Source organism: Lygodium microphyllum, chromosome 7 (genome assembly GCF_053477565.2).
Source record: "Lygodium microphyllum isolate KBCC chromosome 7, Lygodium_microphyllum_v1.1.10, whole genome shotgun sequence".
Taxonomy (NCBI): domain Eukaryota; kingdom Viridiplantae; phylum Streptophyta; class Polypodiopsida; order Schizaeales; family Lygodiaceae; genus Lygodium; species Lygodium microphyllum.
The window spans coordinates 112,496,821-112,517,828 of NC_141141.1; positions in this window are offsets into that span (position 1 = coordinate 112,496,821).

The window sequence follows — 21,008 nt, forward strand, 5'->3', positions numbered from 1 at the left end:
ATCCACCTACACTGGTTAGGAGTAAGATTGGACTGAGTAAGAAAATACTTAAGGACCTTGTGATCACTCTGAACTTTGAATCGACTGCCATACAAATAATGGTGCAATTTCTTTATTGCATGGAAGATAGCCAACATCTCTTAGTCATAAGCATTCATGGCCATTTCTTTATCTGTAAGCTTATGTCTTTCAAAGGCAATCACTCCATGCTCCTGTAATAAAACAGATCCAATGCCTCGGCCACTCACATCACACTGTATGGTAAACTCCTTCGAAAAATACGGGGATACTAGAATAGGAGCAAAAGTAAGGAGTTCCTTTAACTAGTTGAAGCTACTATCTACAAGATCATCCCAAAATAAAGCTTCCTTCTTCAACCTGTCAGTCAAAGGAGCTGCAATAGCCGCATAATGCTTGATGAATCGGAAATAGAATGAAGACAGACCAAGAAATCCTCTAAGAGAAGTAGTAGTAGGTGGTGTTGGCCAATCTTTAATACACTGCATCTTCTTGGCGTCAGCATGTATCCCTTTTTAACTAACAATATGTCCCAAGTATTCCACTTTAGTTTGTATGAAAGAGCATTTCTTTTTCTTAGCAAAAAGTCTGTGATATCTCAATACATAAAAAACCTTCCTCATGTGTAATAGGTGGTCCTGAAGGATCTTACTATAAATTAGAATGTCATTAAAGAAGACTAAGATAAACTGAAAGAGGAAAGACTACAAAATCTTGTTCATCAGACTTTGGAAGGTAGCTGGAGCATTTGTAAGCCCAAAAGGCATCACTAGGAAATGATAGAGCCCTCGATCAGTCCTAAAAGCAGTCTTGATCTCATCACCCTCATACATGCGGATCTGATTATACCCTCTGATTATACCCTAATCTCAAATCAATCTTTGTAAATAATCTAGTCCCCTTAAGCTCATCAAGAAAATCATCAATTTTGGGTATTGGATACTTGTTCTTCAATGTGATCTTGTTAAGATCCATGTAGTCAATGCAAATCCTAAAAGATCCATCTTTCTTTTTTACTAACAAGACTAGAGATGAATAGGGTAAAGAACTACGTTCAATGAATCCCATATCAAGAAGTTCCTTGATTTTCTTGGCTACTTCCTCTCGTTCGCACTTGGACAATTTGTAGGGTGGCTAATTGATTGGCTTTGAGCTAGGCTCCAAATCAATAGGGTGATCTATTGCTCTCTTAGGAGGCAATGAAGTAGGCACCTCAAACAAATCCCTATACTCCTTAAGAAAATCTTTCAAGGCTAGATGACTTACTGAATTTATGGACTAATCTTCAATCTCTTTATTCAAATGCAAAACAAATATTTGTGAATGCCTCTTGTACTCCCTTTTGAGTTGTTGAATAGTGATAAGCTGAAAATCTGATCTACTAGGGATTCCTTGTAAATGGATGAGCTTTCCATCAAAGATAAACTCCATATACAACTATGAGAAATCCATAGTGATTTTGCCTAAGGTCATCAACCAATCACAATTGAGTACAATATCTATAAGCCCCATTTCCAAGGTAATCATGTTCACTTTTGCTTCAAAATTTTTAGCCAGTAAAGAAACATGTGGGCATACTTGTGTGTTGATTTCTTCTTCACCATTGGCCACTTGAACTCTTATGGGCTGCTGTAAGTTAGTGGGAAGACAATTTATCTTATCCATAATGGGCTTATTCCCAAAACTATGTGTACTGTCACTATCTATCAAAATGAACATAGTCTTTTCATGAATGTTACCCTCCATACGGAGTGTATTAGGGCTCTTAGAACTTGTCCAAGAATCCATGGAAATGGAACAACTAGTGAGAGCAAGTGGTGATGGGACCTAAAATGGGCCGGCACTAGCTATGGCACTAGTCGGACCTCATGCACACAATAGACAACCCCACCACATGGCCTTGTAGCTAGGAGTGTCTAAGACTCACTCTACACTAAATGCTAATGTCGATTTTGCGTTTGTATTAGATCTTAGTCAAACATTTACCATCCCTTCTCCTCAGAGGGAGATTCCATAACCATAGGTATAATACCTCGTAGCACAAACATAGGAAAGCACCTCTTGGTTGACTGCCGCAGCTCCATTGCGACTCTTCTACACCTCAAGGATTGGCCCCAAGATGCATTGCTCCAATATAAAATACACACGATACAAGCTCTACTCTTTCATTTTGAACATATTCCAAAAGATACCATGTGTCCTTACCAAACAATTCAAAAAAAAAAAAGATCAACTAGCCTACAGATTAGGTTGTCTCACACACTCAAGCGTAGGTCATCATAACGGAAAATAGGTGCTTTGTATCCAGTTCTTCATATTCTGATACCATGGTTGATATGCATATGCACAAGTGGATGATTCTAATGTTCTCAAATATAATTTACAATCAGAAACGTGTCGTGCATAACCAGGCTTTCCAACGCTCCTTACTAACTCGTTACGACGATGTAAGGATAGCACCGAGACAATGCTCATGCTATTATCCCCTTAATTAAAATATAACAAACGCTATATCATGCTATGCATAAGCAAAATCAGCAATAAACAACACCCAAATTGCATAATTAAAACATCCCACCCCCTATTTTTAGATAGTGCTTCCATTGCGTACGTGTAGGGGTTCACAAACACTTATTGTATTTTTTTAAATTTTTATGAAGTGCATTTCTATGTTTTTCTTATTTTTCCTTATTTTTAATATTTATTTGACAATAATCACTATTATTTTTTGATTTTCCATATACCAATCATTTCAACATACTAAAATTCAATTTTATTTTCCATTTTTTCCCATATGAATACATTTCACTCACCCGAAACAACAAAACCATCATTTTACCCTTGAAAATCGCATTTTGGATTTTAAATTATTTATTACGATCACGTATGACTAAGGGTCTGCATTTTTTCATGTGCAGCTCTCAAACATAATGCAAACAAGATTCATGTAAATTATCTTTCCATGTGCACACTATTTAAGCCATCAAATAACAAAAACAAGTCCTCTCCATTTCATCGCCTGCTGTCGCCATGGCGCCTTCTCCCCTTGTTTTTTGCAAAAAAAAAAGCCCCCCTCTGCCTTGCTATTGTGTGAAAAATTGGGGGGTGGCTCCAAAAGTCACACCCCCTCTTATCCCTTAAGTCTTTTTAGACTTGGCATCTTTTGGTCTTTGGCTCTGGGCACAGCCCTTTTCACAATTCGACGTCCAAAAAATCCGGCACATTTGTCTCAGGGTCCCACACTACTTAGCACTTCCAGAAGGTGCATTTGTTATCTCTAGAAATTATGAAAATTTCCCAATCGTGGCTCATTGGGTCTTTAAAGCACATTTGGCACCTGTCTCTGACTTGCTGCTTAAAATCGAACTGATACATCCGTTGCCTTCGATGGGGTTTATTTTTCCCTTGAAATTCAGATTTTTTGGCAAATTTTAAGCACTTCTCTGGCTCAAAAATCAGTTCTCAAGTGGCTCATGATAAGTCCCACCTGGGTCAAAAGAAACACTCCCACTTGGATCAAAAGGAAAAGAGTCGGTTGGATCATAAAAGTACTCTTGTCCAACTTCTTTCTCAAGTGGCTCATGATAAGTCCCGCTTGGATCAAAAGGAACACTCCCACTTGGATCAAAAGGAAAAGAGTTGGTCGGATCATAAAAGTACTCTTGTCCAACTTCTTTCTCAAGATCATCATTTTCAACATTAGGTGCAATTGCATTAGCCTCATCAATTATCTTTAGAATTCTCAAAGACTAATATATTATGAACCTTGGCTTTTGCATTTTTGCATACACACTTTGTGGCATGATCAGCTGTATAATTTTCCCCACACTTGAAGCATAAGCCTTTTTCCTTCCTTTCCTTATAGAGGTCCATAGGAATAGACTTGGGATTCATATTGGCTAAAATAGATTAATGCTTGCCATCCCCTTGTTTGAAGTCAAGTCTGGGACTGCTTGCTATCCTGAAATTACTTTGATGACTTGAAGCATTGAACGATGGATAAGTTGATATCCTTAAGCCTCCACTTGGTGTATGATTGCTACTATAAACATTACCAACTTGTCCCTACTTTAAAACAGTCATTGGTTGTCCATAACCAGGCTGAAATGAGGACTCCCTTCTATATTTCCTTCCATAGCGCTCTGCAAGCTCAATAGCTTTGAAAAGAGAGGTAGGATTTTATGCCATGACATCAGCTGATAAGGATGGCTCTAAGCCATACATGTACTTGTGGAGCTTAGCGTCATCACTGATGCTCTCTACATACATGGTCAGATTGAGGAATTGATTGGTATACTCTCTTATACTTAGGCCTCTTTGCTCTAAACCATACCATCTTCATGCCAATTTCTCTTTTTCAAGAGGGAAGATAAAGAATTCAGCCATAAGTGTCTTGAAAGCTTCCCAATTCTCTATAAGTATGTTTTCCTTTTTAATACACCTCCACTGAGTATGTGCAAATCCCTCCAAATGCAAAGAAGCAAAAAGAATCTTCATATCATCAGTTTTAGGAAATATGTTAAAGTAAGATTCCAATTTGGAGGTCCACTCCTTTAGATCAGATGGTGAAGATAACGGACCATTGAACTTGGCCAAAATGATCTTATCTTTCAGCTCTCTTTCATGGAAGGGTTGCTGTCCTAAAATCGACTTGTCATGAGTACTAGGTATGGAGCCCCCAAAATGTGATGGAACTCTCCCAATAGGTGGCTGAGAACCAGTATGAAACCTTCTCGTTGGTAGAGAGCCTCTAGGAAGTTGTGTATTTAGCCCAAAAGCTTGGGAGTTAGCACCATTCAAACTGCCCAAATAGTCATTATATCTTTGTGAAGTCTCAACTACTTCATAGTGGGTATTTGGGATACCCCTTCGTCTAATGATTGCATGGCCTTGACCATTTTGGTTAGGTGGCTAAAGTGGGACTGAGGGCTCATTGTTTGAATAAGCCAAGGTTGATATATTCAATAGGTGGGGATAATGGAATAATAGGGAAACATTGCAAAGGTGGATAAGATGAATCATAAAAAGATGATAATGGAAGTGACAATGAAGATGGCAAAGAACACCATATTAGAGAATTTGGGAAATTTTTAAGTTCCAATTTTAAATAAGTGGTAAATATTCACCCACATGGCTAAATCTTGATCCATATTAGAAAGTGGATTTGGAAAGGTAGCTTATATAGCATTTAGGATAAACTCCACCTTTAAGTAAGACAACAAGATTTGATCATGTGCTCAAATAATAAAGATAGTGAGGGATTCCCAAAATACATGGAAATTCCCAAATTCCCTAATATAGTGTTAAAAGTCTTGTGAAGGCTATTGTTTGGTTTCCCTGGCCTAGTTTAGTGAGGTTGACTCTGAGTGGTATTAGAGGATGAAGTAGAACTCCATCTTTTGGCTCATTTTGTAGTCCAAGATACAAAGTTGGCAAAGGGTGATCAAATCCTCAAATGAATGTTTGATGAAGCAATGGCTTGTGAGGGACAATTATCATTTAAAGAGGAAAGTATTGCAATTATTGAATAGCATGGTTTGGGCAACATGGGCACGTTTGAGGCATCAACACCACAACAAGGTTGTGTGGTTATCATCCTTTGTGGATACGGAGCATACTTGAAAGTGATAACAATAAGTATGTGGATTTTTGTATTTTGTATTTTTTATGTATGTATAGTTCTTGGAAAAGATAAGAAAATTTCTTGAAGGGATTCTATTGAAAAGATAGAGAGAATAGATGAAACAACATAAGAAGGTTTAGAAGGGGTAGGAGAAGATATAGGATCTGCAATGAATGGACAACTAGTAAAATGAGGAATTTGAGAGAAGTTGGAAAGTGTGAAAGATAAGATAGGAATGGTATCTGGATTAGAATTGATAATGGATATATATATATATATATATATGGATGGTAGGCGATAGGAAATGATGGAATAGGAAAGGAGATCATTGGGATTAGAAGGATAAATAGAACAACGGAATTTGAAAGTTTGGAAGAATTCATCTATGAACAAAGAATTATCTGCACTATGTGTTAATACTTAAGGGTGTAAAAGCTAGATATCAGATTTGTGAAAAACACTTTGTTGATGGTATAGATCCATGACATCATCCTCCAAAGGAGGATGCAAGCATATCCTCTGCACCAAGATATTTGCTGATGATAATTTCTCAAACCATCTGCCAAAGTCATCTCCATTGAATGTACATGCATGATAGCCTGTAAGATCACATTGACACCCACATAAACATTCATGTCCTCCTCATTAGGGATTTACAAATCTCTTGTAAGATACATGAAAGAAATAACTGTCTCATGAGAAATCAACTTATCCACAGATCTATCAAACACATATTTTAGCAAGTTTGTAGACCACAAATTTTGCCACCCATCCTCTAGAGGTTCTAAATCCACATTACTCAAATAAATATATAAAGCCAAGTCTCTATTGATTATACTTAATCTTGAAAGAAGGTAGAGGTGACACCAATTTAGCATAATGAAAAAAATCTTATTGGACACAATTTATGTGCTACTAAAGGCGTTTTGCCATAGTAGAAAACCGCCACATAACTTATCCTTTTGCTGTTGGTCAAGCTCCTCTTCACAAGATATCATAGAAGATACCATATGAGCTAGAGGAGGAACAGAAAGGGTAGCTACTTTACTACTTTACTGTGGAGTTCTTCAATAAGCTTCTATTGTCACTTTGCAATTTCTTGAGTGTGATGTAACTAACCCTCACACGTGCCAAGCTTACTAGCCAACGCTACTATCTCCTCAAGAGTATAATTTTTCTCTTTATGTATTGACACATTATCCTCCTCTAAAGTAGTGATCTTGGTTTCTAGTTGTTTAATGGTGGCTTTTTGTGAATCCATTAATGATGTAGGTGCAGTCATCTATTAATGTTTGTCACTCAAGGTAGCTTTTTCCAAGGCTAGTTCCTCCAAAGCCTCGCTAAGATGACTAGTTAGGGAGTTCACCTTGTCTTGCAAAGAGGTGTAAACATCTATATATATGGACTGAAGATAGAAAGTGATTGAGATTTTCAGAGTATACTCGACACTAGAAACCAACTATGAAAACATGGTTCCAAATAACATTGTTGCAATGAGGAAGGGATCTACAAATCTGATTGTCATTTCCTTTGTGCTACAAATAAATTTGTACACGAAAGGAATGAGGGAAGAGAACTACTAGAAACATCAAAAACGGACTTCAGTATAGGAGGATTTGGAATAGAAGAAGGACTACAAGGACCCTTTATGTGTAAATGTTTCTTTAAAAGGGAACTTAATAGGAGGCACATCTTCAGAATTGGAGTTTGGTTGCATTGGAGAAGGAGAGGAAACACAAGGTGGAGGTTGCTTCGGAAGAGGGACAAGATCAGGTACTAGCACTCCACTTGGAGGAGGTGTAAGAGTAGTAACCATTTGGAGAGAATATCCATATAACACATTTCTAAGCTAACCTTTCTTGACATACTGAAAGTATTGATCCATTTTAGCTTTAAAAAATGCCGCCCAATTAAACTTGACAACTTTAAGTATCTTGACAGATGTAGTGAATAATTTTTTGGACAGGCACTTGGATGTAGGTTTGATTGCCTAACATGAAACGATTCTGTAGGAATTGACACAATTACTTCCATAGAGGAGAAGAGATATGGGATATTGACACTCTAGACCTATTAATAACTTTGTTAAGTACCAAGGGGCTTGAAGTCTCTTTTTTATAAAAGAGTAATAATTTCTTTTGTTATGAGCAATCGGTTACCACTAGGCACAAAGAAAGTAGAGAGGGGTAAGAAAAATGCCTCAGTGATGTTAGCAGAAGATAAGAAAAATGTATGGCCTGAAGCTAGAATATTTTTTGTAAGATGCCATGAAGGAATATCAAAATTTCGTATCCATGAGTAGAAACTTGAGGGCAACAAACGGATGAAGGCCAGTTGGACAAATACAATCAACTTCTTAAAGAAGGGAGTAGTTGTGGATTGGTAGTGGGGTATGCTGAACCACTAGGGGGGAATGGAGGGAGATGCCATTTAGACTACAAGGGATAACACCCATACACACAAAAACTAGGAAAAAGAGAGTTATTGAAAACCCACATAATCCACCACTAAGACGAATATAAGGAAGAATCTAGAAGGTGGACACGACTAGACAAAACTTCCTTAAGCAAACCACATCCTATGAAAAAATTTCAACATGACATATACACATGTGTGACCAAAACTTCCTTAAGCAAACCACATCCTATGAAAAAAATTCGACATGATATATACACATGTGTGACCAAAAGCTTCATGATATGCAAATATGCATGCACCTTGAAACCTCGTAGTTAAGCACTCAAATCAAATACAATCTTATACATCCGTAACTTGGACTAGACTAAAAAAATCAAAATAGAATCATCACAAAATGATTGACAAACAAACAGAATAAACAAGGATTGATAAGACCAATATTTGACTTGACAAAACCCCATCCTCATACACATTTTCGTCAAACTATGGTGTGGTGATGTGAATGAGTGAAAACTACACGAATTCCATTTATCAGATAAGAAATTAGTTTGCAATTCATTGATGTTAAATTATTCACTTAATGCACAATGAGTTGTATTTCATAACCCAAAACCCACTCGAACTTGACTTGACTTAACTTGATTATGGGTCTCCCCAAATGCACTTCATTGTTACAATTGATATGATGTTTGGCGTAAAGCACATGCATGTGTGATGGCGAGGGTTCCTTTTTAATTACAAGTTAATGTCTATGTAGGACATGTTTAGGGGGGTCACTCATGAATATATGTATGCATAATGTGAGTTCAAAATAAGGGTTTTTAAAATACAATTTTTATACATTTTTTAACATACAAAAGGGTGTCATATAAAGGGGTTACTATAGATTGAATAAAAAAAGGTTGTGTTTTATTCAAGAAAATTTACATATTATGATATTATAAATAGAACATGAATGCACGTTATATAGAGCGCGTGCGTGCATGCACACACGCATGCACATGCGCACGCGCACGCACACGCACGGGCACGCAGACGCACGCACGCACGCACGCACGCACGCACGCACGCACGCACGCACGCACGCACGCACACACACACACACACACACACACACACACACACACACACACACACACACACACACACACACACACACACATGCGCACACGCGCGCGCGCGCACACACACACACACACACACACACACACACACACACACACACACACACACACACACACACACACACACACACACACACACACACCTAGTGAATCCCTCGAGAGTGCATATGCACATGCACCATGAATATGGGGTTGATTTCAATTTACAAAATTACATGGGTTATTATGCCATATACTTGTGCAATTGCGGGTGTTCATTTTACAGTTTAATAATCGGGTGGATTTTAATTTAAGAATTTCCAAAATACATTATGTAAGTTTGGTGAATGCAATTGTTGGATTAATTTTATTTAAATTTTTTTTGTTTGTTATGGTACACGTGAAGGAGGAAAAAGAAATGGAACCTAATAGTGTGCGGACACCCACAAGGTTTGATGACACAGTGGCAAAAAGCGCAAATCCCAAAAATCCTCGTCAATCAATAAAAAACGACCACAAATAGGAGGACAACGTGTTGACTAGCAAAAAGCTGACAATGTGGACACTAAGAAAAACAACAATGGCTAGTGAAAATGCATAAAGAAAATGAAACAAAAATGATGGAGATGGATGGGGTTTTGTTTCTTCTTTTTATTTTTGTTTCTTATTCATTTGTGATGTTTATGAGTTTTTTTGTCTTTTGATTTTTATTTGGATTTTGTATTATTTTGATGATTTGTGTGTATATTTTTTTGTTTTAACTCAAATCATGTGGTCATGATGGGCTTGGATGTCATTAAATTTTTTATCTCATGAGTTTGTGTGTTTTCAATTTTGAATTAGACATGTATTAGTTTGTGATCGTGTGTATGGGTGTTTTTAAAAAAATCATTTTGATTTGTGAAAAATAAAGAAGTTTCAAATTTTGTGACCAATCAGTAGTAAGGATGGTTGAATTTTTCTAAAATTTTAGCTATTTTTTATTTTTTTAAATTTAATGGATTTATCCATTTTTATTTTTTTATTTTTTAGATAATTGTTATGTGGGATTTTGATTTTAAAATTTTGGATTTTTTATGGGTTTTTATAAATGATATTGAAAAAAAATTCCAGATTTTATTTTTGTTTGTGTGTTTTTTAAAAATTATTATAAATTTATTTTTTATTTTCAAATTAAATTTTAATAATGTGTGTGTGTTTGGGTCCCCATCTCTTTTTTTTGTGTCCTTAAGTAAGCTTCTTCTTGTGTGTATTTGGTGTTCATCGCATAGTTCCTCAAGCAAGTCCCCCCACCATGTTCTTAACTAAGCTTTTTCTTGTGTATATTTGGTGTTCAGCACAGTTCCTCAAGCAAGTCCCCCCACCATGTGATTTATGACTTGGTATTAGAGAGGTGCCACTAAGAGAGATTGGTTTTGAAGGCTAAAGTGAAGGAAAAGGAGTAAGGATTCAAACAAGCAAGCAATCGATAAGAAGATCTCATATTCTATCTCTCTCCCTTGGATAGTGCAAGGTGGCGAAAAAATCTCAAATTTTTGTGAGAGGGTATACAAGAAAAATGTTGTATATTGTACTCATAAGCCCTTTTTGGCTTTCCCTCTATGTTTTTGGCCATTCGAGGTTTATTAAGACCATGTTTTAGCTCCATAGGGTTGCGAATAGCACTTTCAGAGCATATTGTAATTTCAATTGTGTGAGCCATTCTGAGGTGCATAGATTATAGATTTTAAATTTGTATATTTTGCAGTGTTTGTTAAGAAGAAATACCTGCAAAGAGGTTGTAGATTATATATATTATTGAGTAATCAATGAAAAAGATTCTCTGATTTATTGGTATGCACACCTTGTGAAGGGTTACAGGAGTTTTGCTTGTTGTTTGGTACTCAATTGTGTCATAATGGATGAGAATAGTGGAAATCCAATTATTGAGAAGCTAGACAAGAACAACTACCCATAATAGAAGTTTCATATGATGAGCTTCCTTATTAAAAAGGGCATCCTAGAGTTTGTTTCAGGTGAAGGAAAGGAACAAGAGCTAAGTAATTCTAGATTGTAGAAGAATTAAAGGTATGGAAAGAATGGAATGCAAAAGATAAAAAGATAACATATTGATTGTGTGTAGTAATTGATTACACTATGTTAGAGCATATTAAAAATACAAAAGCTCACATATAGCTTAGACAACCTTTGAGAATACGTTTTTAGTAAATATAGAGACACTAAGATTTAACTTAGGTAAAAATTAAATACTTTGATGAAAGGGAAGATTTTTATAAATAAGCATGTTTTGAAGTTGAGGAGCATCGGAGATGCATTAGCAATTATTAATGCAATGCTGGATGATGATGATGATTTGATTTTGTCTACTTTGGGTGGCCTTAATAATAAGAAGGCAAGTAAATTTTGCAAGCTTGTTATAATTTTAGAGACAAGGGGAGCTCTAGAGAAAGAGATGGATGGCAAAATACAGGATTTAGTGATTCTGGTATTGTCTACTATTATCATAGAAGACGAGGTTATATTGCAGCCCATTGTTTTGATAAGAAGAATAATATAGGTAGTGGCAAATTGTAGCAATGAAATTTTGCAATGTCTTTAAGATAAAATGATGACAAAATGAGTATTTGTTTGTCATACACCATATAACGAATACTATTATAGAAAAGGAAACATGTGATGATGTATGCTATGTTGATTTAGATAAATCTAATCATACAACCAACCATGTTGAATGATTTGGAGAGATGTAGGATTTACAAAATCTAGGTTATGTAAAGATGAATTATGATTAGTGTCATCTGATTGAAAAATTTCATTTGTCCTTGTATGATAGTTAAACAAAGTGTTTGTCAAATATTTCATGTATGCCATCCATTATAAAGAATTTAGTTTTTGTTAGTCAAATGGTAGAGTAAAGGCTACATGTTAGAAATGCAAAGGGCTTTTATATTGAAGGCTACAATAATAAGTGTAAGTTGGTTGCAAAAGGAAGCAAAGTTGGACACATGTCTACTTTGGATGCTATAATTTTCATTATAAATACTGCTTTATATACTTGTGCAAAGGTGTCATTGTAGATACTGAAATATGACACAAATGTATTGAACATACGAATACAAATTTGACATATCTAAGCCTTGAAATCGACCTAGAGACTGTATAGAGCCAAAAGCACAACATAGATCTAGCATCAAGCTGAAATCTAGAGCAAGTAGTTCAAAACTTGGCTATGAATGGCCCTTCAAATCATGCATGGTATTCAGCGTAACGGCCATGTGGGCCAAGGGGGATCTACCAAATAGGTTGGAAAGAAAACACATGTCAGGAATAGGTCCTCCAAATTAGATCCTTGTGTAGTAATGGCTTTGCATGAGCATATACTCTCACTTGCAAAACAACAACCAAAAGCCCATACTTGAATAAAGACAAACAGAGACCCTAGAACCTCAATGGACCAATCTAGCCAACAAGGGAAAAAAGGCCACAGATAAAAACATGTATATGTTGCATTTGGATTGCATCTAGTCAAAGTGGAATGTAACAACATCAAGCTACAACTGCAAGGATGACTAGACATGACAGTCCTGATGATAAATGCACCTTGACCGGCATTGCACAGACGACCCAAGACATCAGTGGAGAATCCACATCTGGTTAAGCAGTTGGGGACTCAAAGGCATATATCAGAAGGCTTGAATTTATAAGCCAAGACCCGGAAGATGAAGACATAGTATTGCCTACTTATCTTAGGGTCAAACTCACCGCAAAAAGAGAGCACAATGTCGATGCTCCCATCGATGAAGGAGCATATTTTAATATCTTGATCTATGAAGCATGGACCTTACTAGGCCAACCAGAGTTCACACCGACTAATGCAACTCTTAGTCCTTATGGGGGACGACCATAAGCACTTACATGGAAGCACAAAACCCTTCTAACTATTGAAATTGAAAGCTTGCCTATCCTATTCCATGTTCCTCCAAATAGTGCTAATTATGGAAAGGAAACCCTCTTGGGAAGACCCTTCAAAAGGGTGACAACGTGTGAAGTCGATCATGTAGCATGGAGGATACACTTGACACTATCGGGTGTGAGGATAATCACAATCTTTAGCAAGGGTGACCTCATCAAACCTTGAGGGAAAGACAAGAAACATTCTGACATACCACGCAAGCCTAGTAATGAGAACAAGGACTTGTTGAAGGAGTTGATACATGCATATATTGAACAGAGAGAACCAATGAGTGAGGCCATGCTTGAAACAAGAAGGTCAAGAGAAAATGCCAAGGATAGGTTTGGACTTACAAATATTGTAGAAGACCACGAAAGAAGCCCAAGCCTTATACACAAAGGTATCAATGGTGGAGAGCCAGCACAACGCTGTGATGGATATCCAAAGCGTTGCTACATTGGTGAGTGAAAATGAGCGATCGAGGACATGATGTTGCGTGAAGTCAAGTGGGGTAATACATGCAAATATCATTTTTTTGACATCAAGTACTATGCTCCCTACTCCTAGCTTGCTAGCCACGGGTAGATCTTCTTCTAGAAGCAGTTTCTCGTACAAGGGATGTTTTTGGAAACTGGCAGAAAGCTAGATCTCATGGACCATTGCCAACACTCTTAATGAGGTTGGTGAGGAAATGTACGTGGGATCTATGATTTCACCTCAGTTATTGACCCAAAAAAAAAAGTTATGCATATCCATAAGCATCCTACTCTAGTATCTGCTTTAATTCATGCATTGAGATATGGCCCAGACTCCGGGAGGCCGAGGGGGCAGGTTGCCAGGCAGCTCCCAAACCAAAATATCTTTTGCAGAGAATCAATTTGTAGTGGTTTGGTTGGTTCTGTGACAAATAGGGACACTTAGAGTTTATGCGTCTATCGTGTATGCATGTGTGCATACCTTGGAAAACCCCATTTTACAAATACTTTAGCACGGTCCTAATGAATAAGATTATAGATTTTAAGTCCCTTTTTGGTCAGGGCTCAGAAACCGCCACTTATCAGTGGCTCCCGGCAAATGCACCACTTGTCAAGACCTAAAATGGACCACTAGCTCTATGGCACTAGTTGGGCCTCTACTACTCACCTCAAACCACCCCACACGGCCTCGCAATGGCTAGTAGCATCTAAGGAGCATACTATCCTAACCTTCAATACATAACTTTTACATTTGTACTGATTGTAGTCCGATGGATAATCCTTTTCCACACTCCTTAGAGGGATTCCCTAAACATATCGGTATTATACACCACGTAAGCACATACCAAGGGAGTGCCTCTTAGTTGATTACCACAATTCCACTACAAATCGCCTACACCTCAAGGATTGGCCCAAGATGCGTTGTGAACACATAAAGCACATTCAAAACAAGCTCCACTCTTTTAATTGATTGATCAATAGATAATAGACTATCCTCATTGAATATTTCCCCAAGGAACCAAACCTCTAACCCTACAGTGCAGGGTACCTCACACTCAACGTAAGTCATCGCTCATAAAAACAATTGCTATGCATCCAAGATGATACCATATGGTGTGTGCAATGCAATTGTGTATGACTATCGTGCTCAAACAGGTTTATTCATTAACAATCAACATTGTGAAAGTGCAAGAACAGTTATTTCCATTCTTTTCTTCTAAACCGCAATGGTTGCGTTGCTTAAGGCTAGTATCAAGCATTCTTGTCCTACTAGACCCTTTTAATTTTAGAAAAAAACATACCCTATATGACATGTATCATAAAACATCAAAATTCAGTGTACTTTAAGCACTCAACAATCCCTCCTCCCTACCGTTTGAAGTTATGCATTAACTGGTAGGTTTAAGGCATATTTTTCATGTATTTTTCTTTCATAAAAGTAATTAAAACCCACTTTAACATAGACATAGGATTGAACTGAGGCTAAACCTCATGCTTTAGCTCTACCATACATTCACAAATATAAATATCATTTTTCTTTATTTTTCAGATGCAAAAATTCTATTTTTTTCTATTTGTCTTATTTTTATTATTTATTTATAGATTATTATTCATATTTATTGGTTTAGATTGATTGATCTTATTGAAAATGATTTCCTTATCATTTTTGAATCTATAGGAACACTATATGTTGGACAAAATCCCAAAAAACACATAATTTTTCAAAGTTGTGATTTTGCATGTTTAGCATAGAATTATTATACGACTAATTTTTCTTGATTACTTTAATATTACAAATAAATCAAAGCATTCGAAACCAAACACAATCATTTCCAACCATTTCCAATCAAAATCTATCATAAAACTTAATCATGAAATCTACAACTTAATCATGAAATCGCACCTTATGACATACATATTTTGTAATTGGACCCATTAACACTACCCAATAGCAGCTAATGATCCTTTCATCCCCAATCTATGCTCCTTTGGACTTCTACATCATTGTATGATCAAAATCTTTCAGCTTAGACCACCCCCTTCTCTCATACATTAACCTATGGAAACATACAATAGAGGGGAGAGAGAGTAAGAGAGAGAGAGAGAGTAAAATAAAAAATCTTCATTCGGTGCATAATTTTCTGATCTATTTTTCGTGATGGATGGCAAAGAAATTGAGTATCTTGTTGCCCTCTCCATTCCTCTCAATTCCACTAGGCTGAGAAATGCCATTTCTTAATCATTTCGAGGGCGCCAAAACTCCCCCCCTCCCCACGTTTCATGTTTTTGTGGCTCTTCACTTCTCAAGCCTTAAACAAGGCTTAAGGCTTTAATTCTCCATAAAACTAGTTCTACCTTTCATATTTGCACTTGGCATAAGTGGTTTCTCATTGCTCGAACGAACTCTGATTCATGTACGGACTGGATGGCCAGCTTCGTGATGTCAAAATCTATAGAATGCTGGCCTCCATCCCACAGTTTTCGGCTCCTGAATCAGATAGCTGCTTTATAATACCAAACCTTATAGGTGTTGAGATGACAAGCTCAACACATGTGGATATTGATGATGGACCGCTTGGCTAGATGGGTCCACACGTCTACACTTAGCACGTCGGTGGTCATTATGACTCTCACATGGCCACTAACTCATTACTTATTATATTGAGGTTATTACACCTATTTACAGCTGGCATAGTTATAGCGCCAGTCGACTAGTGTAGTCGGTTATGCATTGTTTGACTTAGTAGGCCACTTTCCTTTATGTTGTTTCTTATCTATACTTTGTGTACATTGTAAAGTGTGTGGAAGAAGAAGAAGAAACCAGCAAGAAAACGTTTTGGCCTCCATCTCTCTTCTTGTCTCTTGAGTGAGCTTCTCCTTGTGCATTCTGTGTGTGTTCGGTGCAGCATCTTGAGCAAGTCCCCCCACTATGCGATTCCTAACATGGTATCAGAGCTGCACCATTGATTGAGGCTGGCTTTGAAGGCTGAAGCGAAGGAGAGGAGCCAAAGATTCGAGCAAGCAAGCCACGGGTAAGAAGCTCTCCCATTCTTCCACTCTTTCTCTTGGACAGTGCCTGTGGAGGCACCAGAAGCAGGGCACAGCAAAAATCTCAGATTGCAATGAGATTTGGTGTGCGCGAAGAGCACTGTATATTCTGCAGAACAGCCCTTTAGGGCTAGTGCGTTGCTATTTTGGCCATCCGAGGTCATTTCAGGCCACGTTTTAGAGCCGCAAGGTTACGGACAGCAGTTCGAGATACCCTGCAATTTTAACTGTGTCTGCTGTATATAGGTGCACAGGTTACAGATTTCAGATCTGTAAGTTCAAAGGTATTTACTAGCGAATAAACACAAGGTTTATCTGCAAACTATTGCAGATTGCATGTATTGTTGAGCAGACAGTGAAAAAGGCTGTCTGGTGTATTGCTGTGTACTACAGGTCGAGGATTGCAAAAGATTTGCTTGGTGTTTGGTATTAGTTTTGTGATAATGGTAGAGAACGTGGAAACCCCATCATTGAGAAGCTCGACAAGAACAACTACCCTTCATGGAAGTTCCGTGTCACGAACTTCCTTATTGGAAAAGCCCTCTACGAGTTTGTGTCAGGTGAAGAAAAGGAGCCGGAGGTGAGTGATTCTCCAATTGCAGAAGAGACAAAGGCACGGAAGGAATGGAATGCAAAAGAAAAAAAGGTCATGTATTGGATGTTTATAGTAATTGACAATAATATGCTGGGACATATAAAAAATGTAGAGAATTCATATGCAGCTTGGACCATACTTGAAAGTATGTTTTTCGTAAACACAAAGGCACGAAAGATTCAACTCAAGCAAGAGTTGAATACATTGAAGAAAGGAAAGATGTCTATCAATGAGTATGCACTGAAGGTAAGGAGCATTGCAGATGCCTTGGCAGCGATTGATGCAATGCCCAATGATGATGATTTGGTGTCGTCTACCTTGGGTGGACTTAACAATGAAAAGGCTTGGAAGTCTTTTGTAACTTCCGTATATGTCAGAAAGCCATTTCCAAATTTCGATGAGTTGGTCTCCCTTATGATCACTGAAGAGATCAACATGCAGAGTGAGACATATGAAAGAAGTGGTGAATAGGTCCAAGCTTTCTACTCCACTTCAGGAAGGGGACATGGCAGGTTCTCTTCAAGAGGCCGTGGTACAGGACGTGGTAGTGACAACCAGCAAAACAGATTGAATTAGTATTTTGGTGATATACAGGTTTCAGGAGGTCGTGGTAACTTTAGAGGCAGGGGGAGCTTTAGAGGAAGAGGTGGATGGAAGAACAGAGGTTCTAACAACTCTGGTATTGTGTGTCACTATTGTGGCAAAACAGGTCATATTGCAGCCCAATGTTATGCTAAAAAAGATGATATTCATAGTAGTAAGTTGCAGCAAGAAAACTATGCATCGTCTTCATGACAGAATGAAGACAAAAATGAATGTCTATTTGTTATGCAGCATATGATGAATGCTGTTATAGGAAAGGGAACACATGATGATGTTTGATATGTTGATTCAGGTGCATCCAATCATATGACTAGCTATGCAGAATGGTTTGGAGAGATGCAGGATTTGCAAAATGCAGGTTATGTGCAGATGGGTGATGATTCATGCCGCCCAATTTCACACATTGGAAAAGTTCCCTTGTCCTTGCATGATGGTAAGACAAAGATTCTTTCAGACTTATTACATGTGCTATCTATTACAAAGAACTTGGTGTCAATTGGTCACATGGTAGAGCATGGGCTGCAAGTCAGATTTAATGCAAAGGACTGCTTTGTAGAAGACTTCAATGACAAGTGCAGGTTAGTTGCAAAGGGAAGTAGAGTTGGACGTATGTTTACTCTGGATGTTGGAATTCCTACTATGAATGCTGCTATGTATGCTAAAGAAAAAGGTGTTGTTGCAGATATTGAAATCTGGCATAGACGCATTAGACATGCAAATGTACAAAGGCTGAAACTAATGCAGTCCAGAGGGTTGGTTACAGGTTTGTCTACATTTGGAGTTGCAGAATTTCATATATGCGAAGCATGTTAGTTTGGTAAGTAGGAAAGACAACCCTTTTCACATGACAGAGATGTAAGTAGAAATATCCTTGATGTTGTGCATACAGACATTTGGGGGCCTACACAAAATGTATCTCTTGGAGGCAGTTCATACTTTGTCACATTCATTGATGATTATTCTAGAAAGCTGTGGGTATATTTTATGAAGGAAAAGAGTGAAGTGTTTGAGCACTTTAGAACTTTCAAGGCTGCAGTTGAAAGAGAAACATGCTTGAAAGTAAAGTGCTTGAGATTAGATGGAGGGGGAGAGTACCTCTCGAATGAGTTCAGTGATTTTCTGAGGTCTCATGGGATAAAGAGACAGTTCACATGCAGGTATACCCCATAGCAAAATGGGGTTGTAGAAAGGAAAAGCAGGCATATTGCAGAAGTTGCACGTGCCTTGATGGCTAAAAAGAATATGCCTAAGCATTTTTTGTCTGAGGATGTTCATAGTGCTATTTATATTATGAACAGAACTCCCACAACGGCAGTTGATGGGATGACTCCTGAAGAATGCTTTACTGGCAAGAAGCCTGATGTATCGCACGCAAGTATTTGGCTATGTTGTATATGTTCATGTGCCAGATGAGCTATAGAAGAAGCTTGATCCAAAGGCAAAAAAATATGTCTTTATTGGATACTCTTTAGAGGAGAAAGGGTATTGTTTTTATAACCCTGTCACATGTAAGTTCAGAGTGAGCAGAGATGTCATCTTTGATGAAATGAGTAGTTGGTATGCATCTAATGGTGATGCATTGGATGATGATGATGATCATGACACTCATGTGTAGGCTGAAAAGCGAGAATCACGGACTCTTAGTGGACTAGAGACATCATCTGGTAGTCCTTGGTATGGGAGACTAAGGAGGAGCTCTACATCTTCAGGTGCATCTAGTAGCACTACAGGTAAAGATAAAGGAAATAATAAAGTGTCAGATGGCATTGATGCAGTTCTTGATGGAGACTCCAGTGGCTCAAAGATCTTGGATGATGAGCTTGGCATTCCTTCAGTGAGGACTTTAGGTGTACAGAGAGCACCTGTCAATGCAAAGACTCCATTAAGTGATCCAGTGGTACGCAGGTCTAGCAGGGTGAGATACCCTGTTAACATATTTGGTTTCGAAGCTTATGCAACTCACTATTATGCTTATATGGTGAAAGTGATTGAGGATGTTGAGCCCACATGTTTTGAGGAGGCTATTGGTCATGCTCATTGGGATGCAGCAATGGATGAGGAGATGGCTGCATTAGAGGCCAATAAGACTTGGGATCTACTATCATTGTCGAAGGGCAAGAAAGCTATTGGATGTAAGTGGGTTTATAAGATTAAGCACAATGCAGATGGTTCTATTAGTAGGTACAAAGCTAGGCTAGTTGCAAAAGGCTATGCCCAGAGATATGGCATAGTTTATGATGAAACCTTCAGTCCAGTTTTGCTAGGATGATAACTATCAGATGTGTGATTACTTTGGCAGCAACCAAAGGTTGGAGGTTGCAGCAAATGGATGTGAAGAATGCCTTCTTGCATGGTGATTTGTAGAAAGAAGTGTATATGGATTAGCCAGCAGGTTATGAAGATTTAGAGCATCCCACGTATATGTGCAGGTTGAAGAAGGTGCTCTATGGGCTCAAGCAAGCACCTAGAGCATGGTCTTACAAGATTAGAGAGTATCTTGTCAATATTGGCTTTTCCGTTTTTTATGCTGATCACTCACTTTATGTGAGAAAGGGAGATGTAGGTTTGGTCATCATAGTCATCTATGTGGATGACTTGATTATTACAGGTGATGGTGATAGTGGGATTGCTGAAGTCAAGGATTTTTTGAAGAAGAAGTTTGAGATGAAGGATTTAGGTGAGCTAAGGTACTTCCTTGGCATTGAGGTGATCAGATATGATGATGGTATATGGCTGTCCCAAAGATAGTATGGCTTGGATATGTTGTCCAAGTATGGTATGACAACATGCAAACCACTTTCAGTCCCGTTGGAGCAGAATGTAAAGTTGAGTGTTGATGTTAGGGATGAGATAGAAGACCCTACTATGTTCAGAAGGATAGTTGGGAGTTTGATCTACATGACCATTACAAGTCCAAACTTGAGCTACGTTGTTGGTCTTGTGAGTCAGTTTATGCAAGTACCTAGAAAGCCACATTCGGATGCAATCAGACGCATATTGAGATATGTGAAGTCCACATTACATTATGGACTTTTCTATGAGGCAGGTATAGATGTATAGGTGTTTGGATACACAGATGCAGATTGGGCTGGTAGTATGTCTGATAGAAGATCTACCAGTGGATACATGTTCTCTCTTGGTAGTGCATCAGTTACTTGGAGTAGCAAAAAGC